Source organism: Cryptotermes secundus, unplaced genomic scaffold (assembly GCF_002891405.2).
Source record: "Cryptotermes secundus unplaced genomic scaffold, Csec_1.0 scaffold114, whole genome shotgun sequence".
Taxonomy (NCBI): Eukaryota; Metazoa; Arthropoda; class Insecta; order Blattodea; family Kalotermitidae; genus Cryptotermes; species Cryptotermes secundus.
In genome coordinates this window covers 833,038-839,710 of record NW_019729208.1, presented here as the reverse complement: position 1 = coordinate 839,710, position 6,673 = coordinate 833,038, and the positions used below count along the sequence as shown (strand labels likewise).

Genomic DNA, 6,673 nt, shown 5'->3' with positions numbered 1-6,673 from the left:
AGTGCGCTTACGATAATCTGCGTGATAGTTAGCCATGAAGTCCATCCGTAACACAACCGCATGATTCCTCGCATAAACAATTCAACTGCGGTATCTGTTTCACTGTGTCGTTACTGAAATTCGTCTTTCACGGTAGTTATCTGTTTGTGTTAACGCGGGTGTTTATATCGTGTGAATGTAGGCAGTGTCGTCGACGTTCCAAAGGTATACACTGCCTCCATTTTGGGGCCTAAGTGTTTAGTGTGGGGTGAGTTTTTTATATACGTTTTGTTTCGGAAGAACTTGAGGATAACGAGAAGAGGGTGGTGCTCTATGGCCTTTAAATGGGCCGTTTCTTTATTTTTATAACTTAAGAGGTGCACTGTCCGTATTCGCCCAGATGGGCCATCAACCCCCGTTCCCTCCACCCAAAGAGTTTTAGAAATAGAAACATTGATAATTTGATAGTTTGATGTTTTATATGATTCTTGCTTATTCCTGAAAGTTTGTGGTTGTGTTCAGTTAATACAATAATCATCATGCAATGAAAATGTGTGGTAGAATGGACCTCTTCTATTCTTAATCCCCTGCGGCCTCTTTTTACTCAGTATCATAGGATTATAGGCTGAGTATACCGAAAAATTCTGGACGCAGTTGGTAAGAGAGAATTTTTGCACACTTCGGGAATTGAATGGCATTTGCCCAGTCAGTAGTCACCTAGAGACCTAGTATTTTTTTTATTGCTATTGGGGTGGGACTAAGTCCCTTGTACTGCGGCCACTTGTGGCCTATTGTACCAGCCCCAGATGATAGGTGAGGGTGATTGTGGAGCAGTTGGTGAAATGAAGATTGGCAGGGGAAACCGAAGTACTTGGAGAAAACCTGCCCCAGCACCACTTTGTCCACCACAAATCCCACTTGACCAGACCCGGGATCGAATCCGGGTCGCCGCGGTGGGAAGCCAGCGACTAACCGCTTGAGCTACGGCGCGGCCTAGAGACCTAGTAACTAAGTTCCCAGGTCCAGCACAGTAGTGTCTGATAATGTACCTTTATAAAGTCCAGTAGTTACTATATGTACCACCTGCTTTAACGTACTAAAAATCAGTATTCAGCCCACAGTGTGTATTTGTGTGTTCTGTACGGCTCCCACAGTAAACAGCGATTGTCCCTCTGTTGGCCTTTGTAGCGGAAACTTAATGTGTTTCCTGTGAGGTACGAACTGAATTGTTATATATTATTTAGAAGAATTTGATTCTTTAAAGTATTGCCTAAGATTAACAAAGAATAAACTAGTAACCTTCATATTGGGTGTACCATTTGAAACGCAACCAATACTGCAATATACGCAAGCTTACAAGTGACATGTGTAGGATTCTTTTACAAGGTGCTTCCTTCTCGGTGTGCGCACTGCCAAGAGTTTCGAGTAAAGGAGGAAACGATTATGATGCTAAAGAATTTCTGAGAATGAACACATGGGCTGTTCGTGAATATATCATGCTCGTACCTGCAGAGATTTTGCGCAAATGGTGACGAAGACAGCTCAGCAATCAGGCGATATTAACTCGAGTGTCATAAGGAAAGCTAGAGAGTCAGTTCCAAAGAGAGAATACCATGAGATTTCCTTTCTGCTCCTTAATACATTACTGCTGTTTGGATTGCTTATTAGATGGTGCACCCTGTACAAGAAAAATTGAAGTCACAGATACGATCTTTATTATACGGTTATAATTAATAATAATATAAGTTACTAGTGATTCAGAAACTACGACACAATGTCCAGTTCTTGATCAGTGTTATGTTTCTGTGATTCCATAAAAAATGGCAGGAGATCCGTAGGTCATTTTTTTTTGTATGTGCGCATGTTTGCCTGCAAATGTTAATTTTGTCTTCTTAAACACACTGGCAACCTACCTTAAAGTTAAAATTCTTTTTGCTATAGAGCGTGTTTGTAGGTTTCATTGTCATTCTCAGAACAAACAGTGATTGTTTCAATGCATAGATTTAACAATTTCAATGGCTTTAATGTAGTATATTTTCTGTGAGTAGGAACTATATTTTAATATTATCATTTACATGAACTCCATATTTCAAAGCATTACAGCAAATCCTTAATGAGTAGTGGTATGGGTGATGGAGTTCCGTATGCTTATTCTATAAACACATTTTGAAGAAGGACTAGCCGTAAATGCGAGGATAATATTCACTTGCATTCTAAATGAACATGATGCCAGAAAATAGACTGTTTTCGGCACTGGATAAGGACCAGTAGCGGGAACTTGGAAGATGTCAATGAATACTCGGATTCAGCAGAATGTTGAGAATATTCTGTGTGAAGTTAAACTTCTATTAACTTCTCAAGAAGAACTGAACCCCCTGCAGCTAGTTAGTTAATCATCCTATATATATATAAGCCCCGCTCCCTCTGTTGACCCGTGGGGTTACTAAGTTCTCTAGCTGAACTGAGGGAAGAAATTACTTGATAGGCAGAACAGGGGTGAAAATTGAATAAAGTAATCTATAATTTGCTATTATGTTAATGTCCCTTTCTTTCGTTTTATGACACAATTTACATTCAAGCGTAGAGAGTGAATTTGGATTAAATTTTAAAAAAATTTAAGTGATAGCGGGTTAATATGGGATGAAAATATGAAGTTATAAGACACTCCTCTCTACGTTCCAGTTGTCTGCTAATGTCCTTCTGTTTGTTGAAAAATTATCAGGACGACATTGTCTGAAACAACTCTCATGTTACGTCATACTTTGAGTATGCAACCTTATGGAAGAAAAGTCCCTATGTTCAGCGAGATATCCGGCATTTGCGAATTTGCTTCCCACTATATGTTGAAACTGAAAATAATAAATTTCTAATGACGACATAGTCATCTACGTCACTGTCTGATGGTGGCGCTGCTGCAGAACTATTTTAGACAAGAAAAACTTGTATATATGTATGGGTGTGAAACTTGGTCTTTGACATTAAGGGAGGAACATAGACTGAGGGAGTCAAATGTATGAAGTAGACGACAGGAACAAAAATATTTACTTAAACCTAGGAATTGCGGTGGCTACTACACCGAGATGACCGTACATGAATTGCTTTCCTCTTCAGAGAGGCCATTACAGGCGTCCTTGAATGATTATTAAGGCAGTTTGTACTCCTATAGGTTTGTACGGTCGGTGTTTATATAAGCGTTTGTGTGGTTATCTTGGTGTTTGAGAACAGGGTGTTGAGGAGAATATTTGGACCGAAGCGAGATGAAGTGACAGGAAGTTCGAGAGAACTGCATAATGAAGAACTTCATAACTTGTACACTTCGCCAAGTATAATTAGAATGATCAAGTCAAGGAATATGAGATAGACATGGCATGTAGCATGAAAAGGAATGCATATAGGATATTAGTGGTGAAGTCAGAAAGAAAGATATCACTAGAAAGATTAAGACGTGGGTGTTCGGATAATATTAAAATGGCTCTTGGAGAGATATGATGGGGTGATATAGACTGGATTTCTCTGGTTCAGGATAGGAACCAATGGAAGGCTCTTGTGAACACGGTAATGCACCTTCGGGTTCCATAAAATGCTGGGAAGCTCTTGAGCAGTTGTACAACTGGCGGCTTCTCAAGAAGGACTCAGCTCCATGAAGTTAGTTACTTAATACTTGTATATGTGGCGTGACGGAACCGGTGCAGAGTAACCCTGTCTTGCTCGGTGCGGCTGCCCATTAAGTTTCCTGTAGGTTCGCATACCTTCCTGTAACCTCTCGTTTTGTACGAGGAATTTATCAATAATTACTAATGTTTGGGAAAATATTCATTTTTATATAAATACTTTTCTCCCCAGAAGAAATAACTTGCAAAATCCTCAAAAATGTTAACTCCTATCTACCATATTACACGGTGTCACATGGCATAAGGCCATAAGCTTCTTGTTGCTTAATGTGTCTCTATTCTTCCTTTATATTTAGGCATTTCTCGCTATACAATACAATCATAATAATTCTGTGGCACATTATAGTAACACAGTGCGCTGATAGAGCTCTGCACTTGCTGGTTGAAGGTAGTAAATTTTAAGTACGCCGGTAGGTGAAGGTGCCAATAATAATCTCTCTGTCGTCAACTGTCGTTTTCTTTTTCATAAAAAGTACGTACTCGCATTTTCTTTCAGTATCGGAAGTTATTATGTTGTGTTTGGATTTTGGATAGACGAAGCTCCCAGTGTACCGAAATTTCATGTAGTTGATATTTGTACTTGAGCTTTAATTCATACAGTAATTCAATTTTGCTAAAATCTGTTTATTCCACGCTTTGGTAATAATATTAAACATGATTAGATTGTGAATGAATGGATCTCCTTTTATTAGGAATATAAACTCTTCCCTGCACCTTTTTTGTGTCAATTTGGCAACTCAATATATTCAGTCATAATTATCTACAAGTTTCGAATTGGAATCACTCTACCAGAAACCCCTCGCTTTCAAATGATTAAAATTTTGGCGTATACACAAGTCCCTGTCACATTCTACCTACTATAGACACATGATTATTCTTTTTAAAGTAATTTTACAGTAACGGCTTTCTGTCAGGCGATGTCCTCTGCAGACTTTTGATTAAATAGGCACTGTCTTTGTCGACACGCAGTGCAGATAACACTGTCTCGCGCAACAAAAAGAGCAGTACAGTGATATGAGTTTCGAACAGAGGCAGTCATGCAAACCAACTTGTCAAATGTCATAAGCTCCATAGAAAAGTGCTTTTGGAAATATATGTTTTGTCCTAACACGGCTTTGGTCTACGAGCTGTACAGCCGCGGTTCAATTCCCAGCAGGGGCAAGGTCTGTTCTCCACAGCGTCCAGTACGAATCTGAGGCCCACCCAACCTCCTATTCAATAGATACCGAAGTCTCTTTCGCCAGGTATAAACCGGCCGGGACATGAAGCTGACAACTCACCTTCATCTAATGCCGAGGTCAAGAATGGAAGAGCTATAAATACACAAAGAACATGTTACTGAAAGCTAAATGACTTCAAAACTATCAAGGGTATGACCACAAATATTATTAGAAATTTTATTAACAGATCTAATTATATCAGTTAAAGAAAAAAAAGTCTCTCTTAAAAATATCAACATATTTGCAGACAGCATTTGCCGCTGAAACACACTAAAATTTGCGAGATACCTAAGATTAATAATTCAATTCAATTCAATTCAATTCTTTATTATTAATGTGCCGAGTCAACAGCCGCAAGGCCAATTACAGACACAGCACAGTGCAGAAGAATGAATGACATTATACATAATCTTATTAAAAGTCGAATAAAAATTACAGGTTAACACTTGAAGAAATAATAATGAATAAAGTAAAAGAAAACAAACAAATAGCTGATAATTATGACAGTAATAATAAGTTCATTATCATTAAACTAAGTGTTATTACGAATTCAGGAATGAAACATAAATTAAACATAAATATTTAATTAAGAAATGAATAATATAGAATTACAGAGGATAATAATAATATACGTAATTCATTTTGTTTTACTGGACATGCAAATAATAAAATATTAACAGTTATACTATATTTAAAATTTGTTTGGGTTGAATATTCAAGTCTCCGAATACGTCAACATCCCTGCAGACAACATTAGCAGCTGCTGCGCATCTAGCAGAGGGACAATTTTTAAATAAGGAGCAAACATTGAACAATGCAAAATCTCTGATATACCGAGCAGGAACTCGGAGACCAACAATTTCCAGGGCAGAAGGGCAGAATTTAGAGCCAAAATAAACTTGAATAAGAAAGAGAGCATCAAGGCGATGTCTCCTAGTACATAAAGTATGTAATTTTAACTCCTCAAGAGCAAGAGAATAATTGTAGTGAACTTTAGGAAAGAAACGTTTAAAACAAAGGGCCGCAAACCTCTGCTGGATGCGTTCCAGCTTGTTGGCATCAGTTGACGTAATCGAATTCCAGACTACGGACGCATATTCAAGTTTAGACCTAACTAACGTAGTGTACAAACTGAACATACAGTCTAGCGAAGAGAAATTGTAGGTAATGTTACGAACTAGACCCAATAGTTTCGCACATTGAGAGAAAATGTAATTGACCTGGTCATGGAAATATAGCTTAGCATCAATAAACACTCCCAGGTCTTTTACAGAATCGGTCCGGGCTATTGACGTTTGAAAAAGTTTATAATCGTAGATAAGTAAGTTGGTTTTCCTGGTGAAGGATATAACTTTAGTTTTACTGATGTTGAGTTTCATACAGTTTGCAATGCACCAACCTTGTATAGAGTTAACGTCAGACTGTAGTAGATAGCAGTCATGAGGGGAACTAATGGCTCGGTAAATTTTGATGTCATCAGCAAAAAGCAGACACTTAGAATGGGCAACTGCATCACACATGTCATTAATAAACACATTGAAGAGAAGGGGTCCCAAGACAGATCCCTGAGGTACACCTGAGAGAACTTCAAAGGGTGAGGAAAGAACACCAGAAACACGGACCTGGGATTTCCGGTTGGATAGGTAACTGCGAAACCAGCTTACATAACCACCAGAAAGCTCAATAGCACTAAGCTTGTGAAGAAGAAGAGAATGTGGGATAATAATAATAAGTAATAGTAGAGCTATCCCTGTAACAGGCCGTGGAGGCCCATAAGGTTGCATAGGGGAGATAAAATCAATG

The 6,673-nt window shown here is 38.4% G+C and overlaps 1 protein-coding gene across 1 annotated transcript in view; it reads left to right on the top strand.

Moving 5' to 3' along the window:
* The first annotated feature begins 225 nt into the window (after positions 1-225).
* Positions 226-6,673, top strand: part of LOC111865358 — a 525,090-nt gene continuing 518,642 nt past the window's right edge. Inside the window, exon 1 of the mRNA XM_033751788.1 lies at positions 226-247. The gene's annotated coding sequence lies outside the window, so the exon portion shown is untranslated. The remainder of the gene's footprint in view (positions 248-6,673) is intronic.